The 13,622-nt window shown below is 42.8% G+C and overlaps 1 protein-coding gene across 5 annotated transcripts in view; it reads left to right on the top strand.

Annotated features, from left to right (window-relative positions):
- The first annotated feature begins 2,225 nt into the window (after positions 1–2,225).
- SULF1 (sulfatase 1) overlaps positions 2,226–13,622 on the top strand; it is a 122,851-nt gene continuing 111,454 nt past the window's right edge. For 3 of the 5 annotated variants that reach the window (XM_061448328.1, XM_061448330.1, XM_061448332.1), the window contains exon 1: positions 2,444–2,567. The gene's annotated coding sequence lies outside the window, so the exon portion shown is untranslated. Of the gene's footprint in view, positions 2,573–13,622 lie in introns of all 5 variants that reach the window. The other 2 variants (XM_061448331.1, XM_061448329.1) reach the window with 2 other exon arrangements.

Raw genomic sequence — 13,622 nt, 5'->3', positions numbered from 1 at the left:
ATTGTACTGCACATAACTGTCATTCATGGTGGTTAGAAGTAGCTAGAGGTTGAACCCTGTTGAGTCTGCATCTAATCTGACCAATATCAAATGGAGCAGTCATGAGCAGAGCTGCATTTTAGACAATGAGTCAGTACAGAGGATGATGCAGCACAATTTGTTTTTTTTTTAATACTCCACATTTCTTTTCACTATACATTTTTAATGCAGAGTTACTAATACAACACTGGTAAGAAGTACAGCTAAAGAAAATGCAAACGAGTTAAATAAAGTCTCCAGGGTTTTCCGAGTGTGTAACTTTATACAGCCTGTTTACAGACCACATTCTGCTAGCATAAAAAAAAATCAAACCAAACCCTTGCCCTGAAGACATAACTGGCAACATTATAAAGCTTACGATACCCCAGGGATAGTAGTTGCATCCTACTTCACTGCATATTGTTGTCAAAAATACAAAAATATTGGTTAGTTGTTTATTTATCTGGAAGTAGCAGATTAAGGAGTAGTGTTTCAGTGAATACCCAATATCTGTGAAAGCAGACACTGTATCATCACTTTGGGGATTAATTTGAGCAAACGCAGTTGTGACTACAGTTTCTTCTTTTTCCCTTCTCCAGGTCTGCTCTGATAACAGCTAACTAGGCACAAACCACAGCTTTTTAATTTTACTTTTTATTAAGTATTCACTTTGCCACTAGTGATTTCAGAAATAGCTTTGTATAAGGTATTAAAGAACAAGTAAGCCAAATCAACGTTTGAAGACTCTCATATGGCTTTCGTATAGCTGGGTAGAGTGTCTTTTCACAATTGCAAACCTTTCTTCAAGTTGGGTGTTAACACTTTTGGAGTAACTTTTAACGCCAAAACGACGCTCCTCCTTCTCAGTTCAAAGAAAACACAACATCTGTCATAATGTGAAATGTAGATTTAATGCAAGTGTCAAGTCAGGCACTTGGTAATGAGGTAAAAACCCTTGAGATTTTAAGTCTCTCTTCCGTGCTATCATATTACAGGGAGGGGAAAGGAAAGAACTGTTTCTTTGGCATTTAGCAGCTTTTCTATGTCCCTTATCTGTCGTTCCCGGACATCTTCTGTAAATTAGTATATTTTTCCTGGCAGCGTCTCTGGGAGAACGGAAGCTGTGATAATGCTGGCTTTGTGGCCGAGGGAAACTGAGGTACAGACTAGATACAGTCCAGACCTGACGAGGCACTGCCCAGAGCCCCCAGCCCCGGCTAGGGGTGGGTGGTGTATCCCGAGGGGAAGGGCAGCCAGCCTCAAACTCTAGGGCTGCACCCCGCAAGGGAAAGTCCGAGGGGGCGCGGCGTTGGCGGAAGCGGTTGGGCTGGGGGAAAGCAACAGGCTGCTGGGACCGTTTCCCGGAGCGGGGTGAAAGGGGCGCGGGGACCCGGCCACCCGGCCCCCAGCTGGGTGCGGGGAGTCCGGCGCGGGGAGCCCAGCGCGGGGAGCCCGCTGCCGAGCCCGGTGCGGGTAGGACGGTGTGGGAAGCCAGATGCCGAGCCGCGTGCGGAGAGCTCGGTGCGGGAAGCCGGCTGCAGAGCCCGCTGCAGGGAGCCCGGCGCGGGCGGACCGGCGCGGAGCCGGGGCTGTGACAGCCATGCCGCGGTGGTTTGGCGGCGGCAGCAGCCCCGGAGCGGCTGCGCGCGTGCTGTGGACACGCCGAGGAGCCCGAGAGTTTACACCAGGTGCGGGGAACCGAGGGCTCGTGGGGAAGACTTGCAGGTATCTGGGCAGAGGTAACAATATTTGCCCTTCGGATTTGCCCCCTTCTCCCAGCCTCGCCCCTACCCCCTGGTTTTCCTGCAGGCTCCCTCCGCCGTTCCCCGGAAAGGTTGGAGGCGGCCCCGGGGTAATCGCGAAACGAGTTGGGATTTCGGGATGCAAATGTCCGTGTTGCGGTGCAAACGACTTCCAGATTAGCACTTTATCAGGATTTCCAACCTCATCTTTTATCTCTTTTAGGAAAGCGTCTCTCGGAGGAGATTACCCTCAGTAGACCCGCCATAAAAAAAAAAAAAGAGATTTTAGTGTTGCTCTTGTGCTTCTGTACATCCCACTGTGAGGGGGTCCCAGTGGTCCCTTGGGAATACAAGGAGTTGTGAGAAGTAACACAACTGGCCACCAGACTAACCCACTCCCTCTACCTTCCCGCTAGTACCTCCCCGTTCTGCTCTTTTTTTCAATAGCAGCCCTTTCTCAAAATCTCAGGTTACTTTGCTAAAGAGTTCTCAGCCCTATAGTTTCTGCCCTTGTCTCTGCCTCCAGCTCCTTAAGAGCCACCCAGCCCCAGCGATTGGATTGGGCAGCCCGCCTTGACACACCACTGTGCCGAGTGCTTGAGGACGTGTTTCAACAGATGGTTGGGGTTAGTGTGTGTCATCACACTCGAGTGGGGATTAGGGGAGAGAGGCAGCCTTGCTGGAGCTGTGTGGTCTTCCCCAAGTGTGAGCTGCGAGCGAAAGAAGAAATACCTAGCTTTGGGGAGAAGAGGGAGCAATCATTTTCAGCAGCTCAGAGGGAAAAGTAAAACCCCACACTTTGTTCAGGTAAAGTAAAAGGCACCTCATGCCTCCTTTTTTTTTTTTTTCCTCCCCCCCCTTTTTTTTTTTCCTTTTATGTTTTTTTTTCCCCTTTTTCCTTCACGGATTTCAGAGGAATGCTAGCACAGCACACTTGTCAAAGCCAGTTGCTGTTGCCTTATCAATGCTGCTATTGTACGGCTGACAGATAACAGCGAGCACAGCCTGATGCTTGGCTGTCTTCATAGAGCTAACACTCTTAACGCGGCTAAGGTCACGCTTTTGAAGGTGTAGATTGGAAAATCTCCTCTGGAGAGGAGTATCCCAGCTCTGCGGGTGCCACCTCTGTCCCCCCCCCTCTTTCTCCGGCTGGCGCTGCTCCGCTTCCCGTACACACGGTCCGCGCCGGGACCGCCGGCAACCGGGCAGGGGGGGCTGCAGCGGGGGCTGCTGGCTACTGTCTCGGAGGGTAAAAAATACCCCCCGTGTTTCGGTAAATCCGTGGAAACTGGTGGCCGGGCGCGGAAGGGATCGGGGCAGAGTATTTCCTAGGGTTGGAGGAGGATGCTTGAGCAGTGTGCAGCCTGTCTGGAGCTCAGCTGGGAGGCAACCCGGCGTGTTTTTGAAAGTGCGTTTGAGATGTCTGTAAAGTTTGAAGACTCCTTTATAGAGACCTGGCTGGACTTCTGATGATCGGCATCGAGATGGTTTGGCTTACACATGGTCTTAAAGAGAAAACCAGTAAAGTAGGAAAAGGCAGGGTACAATGTAGTGCTGCTCTTACAGCTGCGGCAGAGCAGATGGATGTAATTCATTTGCAGATCTGTTTGTGAAAGTTTTACAAGTCATTGAAAACTAAGTAGCATCACTATAATGGATCATTAAAGTCTCGCTATATTTGTAGATGCTAAACTAGCGATCTAAAGTGATAATTAAAGTAAGCAAAAATTTATGTTTAGGAAGGAAGAGTGTCAGAAATGTAATTAGAAATTAGTTATGGAAGTTATCATTTTCAGTTAATTCTGCTATTAAGTTCATTGATGTCTGGACCGTGGGAAGCCCAGCAAATTAACTATGAAGTCAGAAATGTTATCACTAATTACAGTATGTTAGCCTATCAGAGAATTAAGATGTTCTGATTGTTTTACTCTAAATGATTTAGATGGAGAAACTAGAGAATGGGTTATTCCCCACACCCTTTTTTTTTTAATAGAAGATTTATTGTATATATATATTGTCTTCCTGTGCAGAGTAACAGAATGATTTGTTTCTTTCTCACTATAACAGATCTTCACATTCTCAGATACCTGTGGTGCTTATGAATTATTGGCCTCTTACTTGTGAAAGAAATCTAACACTGTCCTCACCATTTACAGGTGAGGTATTCTATAAATAATACTGTCTATAATGTGTTCTGAAATAAGATCTGTCTAGTAGGCTGAGCAAGGGGATTTATAGCTGGTGTTTTGTGATTTTGTCATTCAACTGTGTAACAATGCCCATAAACTCATGTTTCAGGTTGCACATACATTTTTTGCCTCAAACCAACTTTTTTTTACTTTTTTACTTTTTTTTTACTTTTTTTACTTTTTTTTTTTTTTGAGCAGGCTATTTGGTCCTTTTACAGGTTGTTCTCAGCCTGTATTTTCAAACACACTAGTCAGTAGGAATGTGTCCTCAGAAGGGACCCACAGCAATTTGAAACAGAGAAATAGCTAAATCCCTACTATAACTGCATGATCAGACCAGAAGTATGTGAGTACATTTGACTGTTTTGATTTTTCTCTTAGTTCACTCTTTCTCATTGTAAAAAGTGGTGGAAAGTTTACAAGCTTGAAATGTAAAACAAAACTAAAGGAAACCCTCATTATGACTCTGTGTTAAAGCCTTGTATATTGGATTTCTCCTCTTCACTCTTCCCTGTGTCCTGTGAGAAGCCCAATCAGTTTCCTTGCACAGGGAAGCAAATCAAAGGTGCAGCACTATGAGCTGCACAGCCTGCTGTTGTCACAGCCTAACTGAGATGCATCCCTCTTGGTGGGTATTGTCAGATCACACATCAGCTGATCTATAAGAAAACGTATTTTTCAAGAAAGTGCATAGCTAACCACACGCACTCAGCTTGTTACTGTTTTACTAGGAAAAAAACGAGTTTCTCCAGCACTGCCAGAAAATCCTGATGAGAAACTAGGAACAGCAAATCATGTTTTTCCTTCCTTTATAATGATGGGGCTGTTTAAAAGACAATGCCCACGGGGCAGTCCAGATTCTTGTCAAAATGTAATCTACTGTTCCAGATGGTAAACATTCAAAGACATATTTATGGTGACTTCTACATACCTTCCTTTGACACTGGCTTTTTTTTCCCTGAGAGCACTTGTACTGGGTACACACATGAAGTTCCCATTAGCATCCTAGCAGCTGTAAAAGTGTTCAGAACTCTCAAAGATGTTCCTCACAGTGAGATAAAAATAATCTGAGACAAAGATCTGAGACCAGTACAACCTCAGTAGATCTGCTCAAGGTAAAAAATTCCAGAGGTACTAAAAAGATCCATAAACTGCTGCATGAAAGCTGCAACACATTTTTGTTGCGGCTAATTCATCTTTGCTTGATATGGAATGCTGAACATACCAGGCATGTCTGTACTATCAACTGTGTTTGTGATGGGAGGGGATCTGCACTGCACAAAAGCTGGTGGGTTTCTTTTTCCCCCAGCTAGTGAAGACTAGGTGGGATACTGATTGTATCCATAGAGTTGTTTTCAAAGTGTCGCCTCTTTTATTCCCCTCCTGCTTTGAGCAGTGAGGTAGAGCCCAAGACAATGTTTCCCAGCCAGAATGTGTTCTGCCCTGAATTGACTTAATTATGTGTCAGTTTATTGCTTGTCAGGGGCTTCCTCTTCTTAGCACTTTATAATCGAGGTGGGTGAGCTTGTTCCCTCATAATATGCAACTTCAATTTCTGCTGCTTGGCATGTCTCCTCGGCCTTTCATTGATTTTTGTCTCTGTTTCAGAGGGGAAAAAAAAAGAATTATGATTGGTGTAATTTTGCCTGAAAAAACCTCCCTTGGTGAATTTCCAAACGACGTGTAAATACATCTTCAAAAAGTAGGCTAAATGAGAGGTCGTTAGGGAAAAAAAGAAAGCACGTAGGAATCCAGAAGTATCCTAGAGATGGCAAGTATCAGTGTGAAAATTATTGTAACAGCTCTCGTTCCAATCAGAAACTGATAAAAATAGTATTAAAAATGTTGTGATGCTGGGGACAGGATTTCAAAATGTGGAAGCCATTATAAAACCCACACTCAGTGGAAGTTACACAGCTATGGAAAAAAATATTTTGAAAGATCTGCAAATTCTGTTCTGACTAGACCACTTCATTGCAGGCTATTTTGACAGTTTGCAGTTTATTATCTAGCTTTGTTTAACTCACATACTGCACTTAATGTTATATGCTTGTTCATGCAGGATCAGGAGTTTGAGCCTTGTGTAACAGGAGGACTTGGGGGAGGCTGGACACTTGTCACAGATGTCATGGGAGTCATGGTTTCCGTGATTCCCTTAGCTTTAGAAAGTGCTTTGGGGGATTTGTGTTTGAGTGGGATGGCAGACTGATGCGATAACAATTGAGAAAGCTCCTTTCTGAGTGCCTTGAGAGCTGCAGTGTTCAACAGAGAAGGAGAGTCCCGTGACAACTCTGCAGTGACACTGAAAGAATCCAATTAGAGGCCACTCATGCTGTTGATACTAGATCTAGCCTAAAACATTTCCACCGTTACCACCCTCATTGTAATCCCATCCACAACACTGATAATGGGATCAAGAGTGTGTTTTCAGAACGCCGGTTTAAATTTTAACTGCTGTCTTCAGAGATTTTGAGGATATTAAATTAGAAGGCACTGAATAGCACATCTCACAAGAGAGCTACGTGACACACATGTCACCCGGTGGTTGTCTTTCTCATATTAGAGTTTCCTTCACCTCCACCACAGGTAGAGCTGCTCTAAGGAGGCTACAGATGAAGAAGGGGGGATGTATGTGCATAGCTAATAGTCCATTGAGTTATGGCTGTCCTTGCACTACAGTTACCTGTAGACCTTGTCCCTCTGCAGCGCCACAAGCGCAAAGCAGCGGGAGAAGGGAGTGGGAGGGGATATGATCCTCTTGCTGTGCCCCAGTAGTGGCAGCAAGTCTGCCTGCCTTTCCCTGCAACAAATCCTGAATCATCTCTCTGCCTTCCGAGCTGGACCAGCAACATAATATTCCCCACCACCGCCCTCTTTTTTTTTTTTTTTGGTCTTCCACTTTTCTTGCTCCAACACTGATTCACCATTTCCTTATGATCAGAGTGCAGTAACTACTGTTCTTACCAAGTAGGGCACATTCAACATTGTTGTGTGCTTGCAGAGGACACTAAGTAGAAAGACTCAAAGCCTTCAACAGTGTCACCTCAAAATGCAACACAGTAATATATGAATTGCCAAGGCAGACACTTTTTAGCTGAATTAGCATATCTCAGTTATGTCAGCAGACTCCTTCTGAGAGCCCCTGCAAGGTCTTTGCTTTAGTATTGCTTGCTCATGCTCAAAAGTTGTTAACTGGCAAGAGTAATTCTATTTTAATTATTGGAGTCTTAAGACTTTCATTTTCTGAGAAAACCAATACTTGTTTCATCTTCTGGTTTATGCATTGCACATAGCAGATCTCTTATCAGTGGTTTCCCAGAACTTTAATTCCCACTTTCAGAGCCTGCTTAAAGGGTTTGGTAAGCCTTTGTTACTGTGTGTGCTCTAGTAATCATGGAGCTCTGAGCCTTCCCAGCCTTAACCGTCACTGGCGATTTGGTTACAGAGAAACATTTCTGTACTAGTTGACCTTGTCACCCAAGATTTTATCATGACTTTCTTAAAATTTTGTTTCAATTTATTTTATAGCAAAAAATTAACTTACAATTGACTGCAATTCTACACTGTAATTTTTATACCTCCCTGCAAAGTCAGTAATATTGTTGGAACACCAAACAAAAATATTCCTATTCACCAATTTTATCACAGACTAGTGTGATGATACCACCATTATGCTCTTGAAGATTTCTAGATGTGGTACCATGCTATGGAAATCTAGACTGTTTTGTAGATCAGTGCTAGTTTATCTACAGAATATTTCATGGAGTTTCCAAATGGAAGCAAAATACTGAAAGTCAATAATTTTGTCTTATAAAAAAATCTCTCCTGATGCTGTCTGAATGTAATTATGACACTGCATGTTGCCATTTCTCAGTGGTGTAACTCTAACCCATCTTAGTAAGGAGACGAGCTGCTCCACAGCAGCTGTATTTTTGTGGTGCTTCACAGGAGGTGAATGCTGTTTGGAAAGCCCACAGAGAAGATGGGGAAGCTTTTGGCACTAGAATTCTGGAGAATAAATGTAACAGGGAGCTGAACATAGGGATTGTTTTTCTCAAAAGCATCCATAAAAACAGAACAGTGGTCTGTTCCAGTATTGTAATTGCAGTGTGCCAAGATGTTCATTATTCTAGCATGTGCACTGTTTTGTCTGTTTTCACTTAAAAACAGAAAAATGTGTTACCAAGCCCATAAATGTCTGTAGAACTGCCAACTCTCCTGACTTTTATCAGTAGTCTCATGATATCTAGCCTCCTTTGTAAAGCTCCAAGTGTTAGAGTCAAGATATAATGTGAGAAGTTCAGATCTCTCCTTTCTGTGTTGGGTTTTTCTTTTTAAATCTAATCCTTCTGGTTGCTGAGGAAGCTTCACTTACATGCAGCTCCAGAAATGTGAAGGCAACTAACGGAAATCCCAAATCTCACTATGTAAACGCATGCAGACTTTGTGAATAAGGTGGATTTGTTTATGCCATCCTGGCAGTTGGAAAAAAAAAACGAAACAACCCTTTTTTTTCCTAAACAAGTTTTGCCATAATGAGCTCCTTCCAAAACTCCTGATAACTCCCATTTTGTTAAAAAGGTCTTACTGCAACAGAGGGTGAGGGTCCTTGACTCCTCTCAGCTAGTGGAATGGCGTGCTGCCCTGGAGAAACCCATTCTTGAGCTTCCAACCCTCTGCCTCCAGCAGTGTATTCCCATCTCCGTGCCAGGTGTGGCTCTTGGCTGACCTGGCAGGCTGAATGAGCCCACCACAGCAGCAGGAAGCTGCACTGGCTGTCTGCTGAGTGAGGCCGTTCAGCTCATCAAGTGGACAGAGGGTCCACATGGTACCAGGGAAACAGTTGGAGCTGGTGGCTTGGGGCGAGGGGTAGAAACGTGACAACCCTTTTAGGGGAGTGTGAGCTGCAAGATCACTCAGCTACAAGGTGACACCTCACCCTGTGAACCGGGGCACTGTGTGCATCTACAGGAGGTGTGATAATAGATATGCAATAACGTGCCAGTGTCACCATGAACAGAAGGCTAAATGTGCGCTCAATGAAAGCCTATCTGTTGCTTATGGAGAGGATGGCTGCAGTGTCATTCAGAATATGGAAGGGCCCTGCGTACTGTTTCTGACTTTTTAAATCAACAAATAGGCTTTGGAGAGAAGTGTGGGGAGAAAGGAAGAAACACAAGTGCCCGCTGAGCTGCTGCCTTAAAGGTAAATGAGATTCTGAGAATGGGGTTTAGTCTGGAGAACCAAGGCACTTGAGGTGTCCCTGGGTCTTAAATACTTATAGAGCAACTTCCTAAAGGCATGTTCTCTCTCTGATCAATGAAGGGAGTGCCTCTGAAGACCTCCAGGCATTGCAGTTGGGGAGGCAGGATTTCCAAGAGGAAATCTTCAAAGGCACCTGCATCTTTCAGTTGCACATGTAGAGATGGAGCTTATCCACTTGCTTTAAAAGGATTGCTAAGGAGCTTAAGCTGGAGGGACTTGATATCATCTTAAGTTTGTTGCTTGGCCCACAGATCAACAATGCAATGATAAACACTGTCTATTTGAACAGCTGTGAGGTAATTCCTACACAGCTCTTTAAGGTGTCTCCTATACTTTCCACAGGAGAAAGCATGAAGCGGGTCTTTCATTTGAACAGCAGAAGCTGCAATTCACTTGAATAGACTAGGATGCTCCTCTTAGATTAAATGTAATTGTGGTACTGACTGTGGAAATGGAGCACTGCACTCCAAAGTGTCATGTTACAGTGCTGGGTTATGCCAACAAGAAAAATGCGTAGCCTTTTCTTATTAACTCACATAATTTTCTTAACTTATATAATTTAAGTTACAGGAAAGTGTTTTAAAAATCACCCACTATTGTCACTAGAAGGAATATCTCAAAGGCCTGTGGGTCAAATAAAGCTTAGGGTGATCAAAGCAGATGTTGGTGCCTGCAAGCATTAAAGGTGTAGTGTGGAATAATGGATGACCTTACAGGGGTATGATATTGAAAGAATGGAAGACAGAATTGCAAAAGATTCTGCAGCAATATTACTGGATTTAGCCATGCTAAATCTTTCAACGATTATCTCCCATTGACTTGACTGCCTCAGGGCATGCCAGTCACAAATTAGAGAACAGTAATGCAAAAGTAAACTGAATATGCTGTAAATAGTCAGCACAGTGATACCTTTTAGCTATCCCGTTTTCCAAGGACTGAAAAAATGCCAACAGTGGGAGATCTTAGAATACTTGGGCTTTGGTAGCTTAGCATCAATAAAGAAAGAAGTATGCATTCAGCCAACCTTTGTAGTAATTTTTAGCAAAGTTTCTCTTAGTGTCATTATCTACTATTCTATTGAAGAGAATAGCTGTAATACCTGAATTCCTGAATGTATCCCTAGTAAAGCACACATGAATTTACCTTGTTATCTAGTCTGCATCTAAAGCCAATTTATGAACTGAGACTGCAACACTATCTGCTTGGCCAACATTGTGTCAGATTTAGTTAGCATTACCATAGTTAGACCAATAAAAATGTTCTGAAGATAACACAAGTTTATCTGCCTGGCATTCCAGTAGTTTCTTTTATCTCTATATCAGTAGAGGGTTGGCATTTCTTATCTCACTGTAAACTTCAGTCCATTGCTGGTATATAGGCCTACAGAGGGAGATTTCCTGTGCTCTACTGCTCTGCAACTCCATTTCTAAGTGCAAAAGGCCAATGAGTTAGGTTTTTTTGTTTCCTTACACTTGGTATGGAGAATTCCTCTAAGGCTTGGATTTTCTAAAGTGCATAAGGGTAAAATGAAGAGACTTTGAGGTATGTATAGTCAGGGATCACCAGGCTTCTCAAGTAACAAATAGTTCAACATAAGAAGATGTGCAGCCACAAAAAAGACATTGAAACAGGTCTATCCATTTTTTAGGGCTTTTCCATCCTATGCGGCTAATATCCAATTTTCCTTTTCAATGAATTGCTCTACAAACTTCTTCTCTTCACAAATTATGCAACTTTTTGCACCTCAGAAACTTGTGAAGGGTTTGAGATGTAGTATAACCATATCTCAAGAAATAGATCTGTGTTACAGATACTTGTTTTGGGTCTTGAGTACCATGGCTAACTTTAACATAAAAAAGAATTCTGTCAAATCTTGTGAATCCTTTAGAGCGGAGAATACTTGTCATCATGGTCTGCAAAAGCCACGTAAAAGAAGGGCACGGATAGATAAAACTGAAGACCATGCTGTCTTGGACAGTGACATTGTGAGACATATCTTTACACTGTCCGTTTTGAGGAACCCTGTCTACCTATGCCTGGAGAATTCACTGCTCCTCCTGGCAGCTGTACAGCATGGGTAGTGTGAGAATATCGTGTCTTTTGTGTGTTCCTCATTTTGTCTGCCATGTAAGAATCCTTAATTGTTGTCAGAAACCCACAGGATTATTGGAGAGAATCATGTGCCAAGAAGCTTGAACATATTCCTGTGCTGAGTGAGTTCTGCAGTCATACACAGGAGTACACCTACCAAGCTGCTGACTTTCTGTAGGTTCTACCTTTGGGTACTGGTTCAAAATTGCTTTGAATAAAGCTGTTTTTTACATACAATGGACTGTTCACTGAGGTCATTGAAACAAGCATCAGCAACTCCAACTGGGAGGAGTGATGCTGCTGCTCTGACCTGCCTTCTTCACTCCTCTCCTGGAGATTACTAATGGAGTGCATGCGCACACCTCAGGAGCTCTAGTGCAAAGTCCATTGCAGAGCAAATTTTAATTTGCCACAGTAATACTTGCCCTTCTATCACAGGCGGTTCAGATAATGACCAACAGCAATTCAGCCATTCTACATTTGCTGCACTAACACAGCCCAATAGTGAACCTGAACTGTGTGTGACACTACTGCTATCACAACAGTGGAAAAGAAATACAGACATGTGGAGCACCAGAGTGTTGAATTTGGTAGCTATTTGAACTATTCACTGGTTTTTTAGTCTCCAGCCACCTACAGCTGCCAGAACTGCCACTCTTCCCTGCTTGCGGTTGAAGAATATACTGGATTCAGTTTGGAATCAATCTCAATATGCACGTAATTATGGGCCCAGAGTTTTTCAAGTCATACCTTACTGCCAAACTACTCATCTTTAGAAAAAATGTTTAAGTGAGAGCCTAACACAAGGCAGAGCAGATCTCCCAGAATGCCTCAACCTTCTCTTCCAGACACCTTGTTGAGTCACACCTGGTATGAAATGAGGAGCCCATGTCTCAGCCCTTATCTTCAAAGCTCTGTGTGGGCCATTCTCATTGTTTGAAGAAGCTCTTTGTCTCACTTCATCATGAATCATTGACATCCACACTTAATAGAAGCAATGTGATTGAACAATGGAAGATGAAAATTCAGGTGGGCAATAAACTGCCATGCTACTGATACAGGCATCGCAAATGAGTCTGAGTGGCAACTTCTAATAGGCAACTTCTAAAACAGAGTAGGAGTCTGAATCACGGCTGATATATCTCCCAAAGGAATGTAGACCAGATTCAGCAAGCAGAGGACGAAAAGAAAATGCACTTTCTCCCTGTCTCAGTGGCATTTCAGTGTGCTTCTTACACATACCTATCAATCCATCCACATACTAGTGTGCTCAAATGTATACTTTTCTTCCAGGAGAAATTCTGAGTGTGGTATTGCATCATCAGACATTTCTAAGATACCTCTAGTTGCTGTAATGGACATGGGAAAGCGGTAGTGTCAAAGAGGAGCTAATCTGTTTCCTCAGTAGTCTGGAAATGACATACCTGAAGACCTTAATTTTCAGCTTACTTTTTTGGATGAAGTTTTTTTCGTCCTTAGAAGCCTCATGTAAAACAAAAGTCTTCTACTTCGGTAAAACCATATATGCCCTGGTAACTGTTCAGTTTAAGTACATGTACATAGAAGTACACTGGATAGGAGATTACTTTAGGTACCACATACTACATAATTTGCAAAGGCTAAAGGTATTATTTCTCTTTTGCTGTTTCTTATGCATCCTTCATGTTTTTCTCTATTTTGTATACAGTACACAAACTGTTTTCCATTTACACCTTTATCTTTTGATTTTCCTACTTTAAGATCTTGTGTTCAATGCTGTCAGGAAACCGCTTTAAATAAGTGTGGAGTAATGTGGAATAGTTTTAATGAAAGCTGAAAGAATGCAAACTTAATCTTTTTCATAGGAAGTTTTGTTCTGTTCTGTCCCGTGCCCTGCTTAAACACATTAGCCTTTTTTGACCTTTTCCTTGATGAAGGTTAAGTGGGAAGTATCTTGGCTGCAGCCTTTCCAGCTTAACCAGAAAGACTTTCCATGTTTCATGTTTACTTTCCCTGCTAAGGGCATTCATTTTTCCTGAATCAAAACTGTTAAACTGGGTTTTCAGAGAGAAATTAATACCTTGTGGCAATGATGATGAAGTGTAAAGCCATCCTTTCTCATGTCTCCAGCCTATTTTGCTAGTAATGATTTTGCCAGTCCTCTTGCTGAAGATTAACAAATCTCAGGAGCAAATATGTTTGGGTAACGGGTTCCTCCCAAGCATCTTCTGTATTGGCAGTAAGATCAAATGTAGAGAATTGCTACATCTGCAATTTATGAATACTGAGTGCATTGATTCTGCAAAAACCTAGAAATGTTACCATGTTTTCCATCTCT

Source organism: Pezoporus flaviventris, unplaced genomic scaffold (genome assembly GCF_033815535.1).
Source record: "Pezoporus flaviventris isolate CSIRO_AGI_PZ_B2104156 unplaced genomic scaffold, CSIRO_AGI_Pfla_v1 ptg000007l, whole genome shotgun sequence".
Lineage (NCBI taxonomy): Eukaryota > Metazoa > Chordata > Aves > Psittaciformes > Psittacidae > Pezoporus > Pezoporus flaviventris.
The sequence above is the reverse complement of the archived record's forward strand: the minus strand, read 5'-3'. Positions and strand labels throughout refer to the sequence as shown.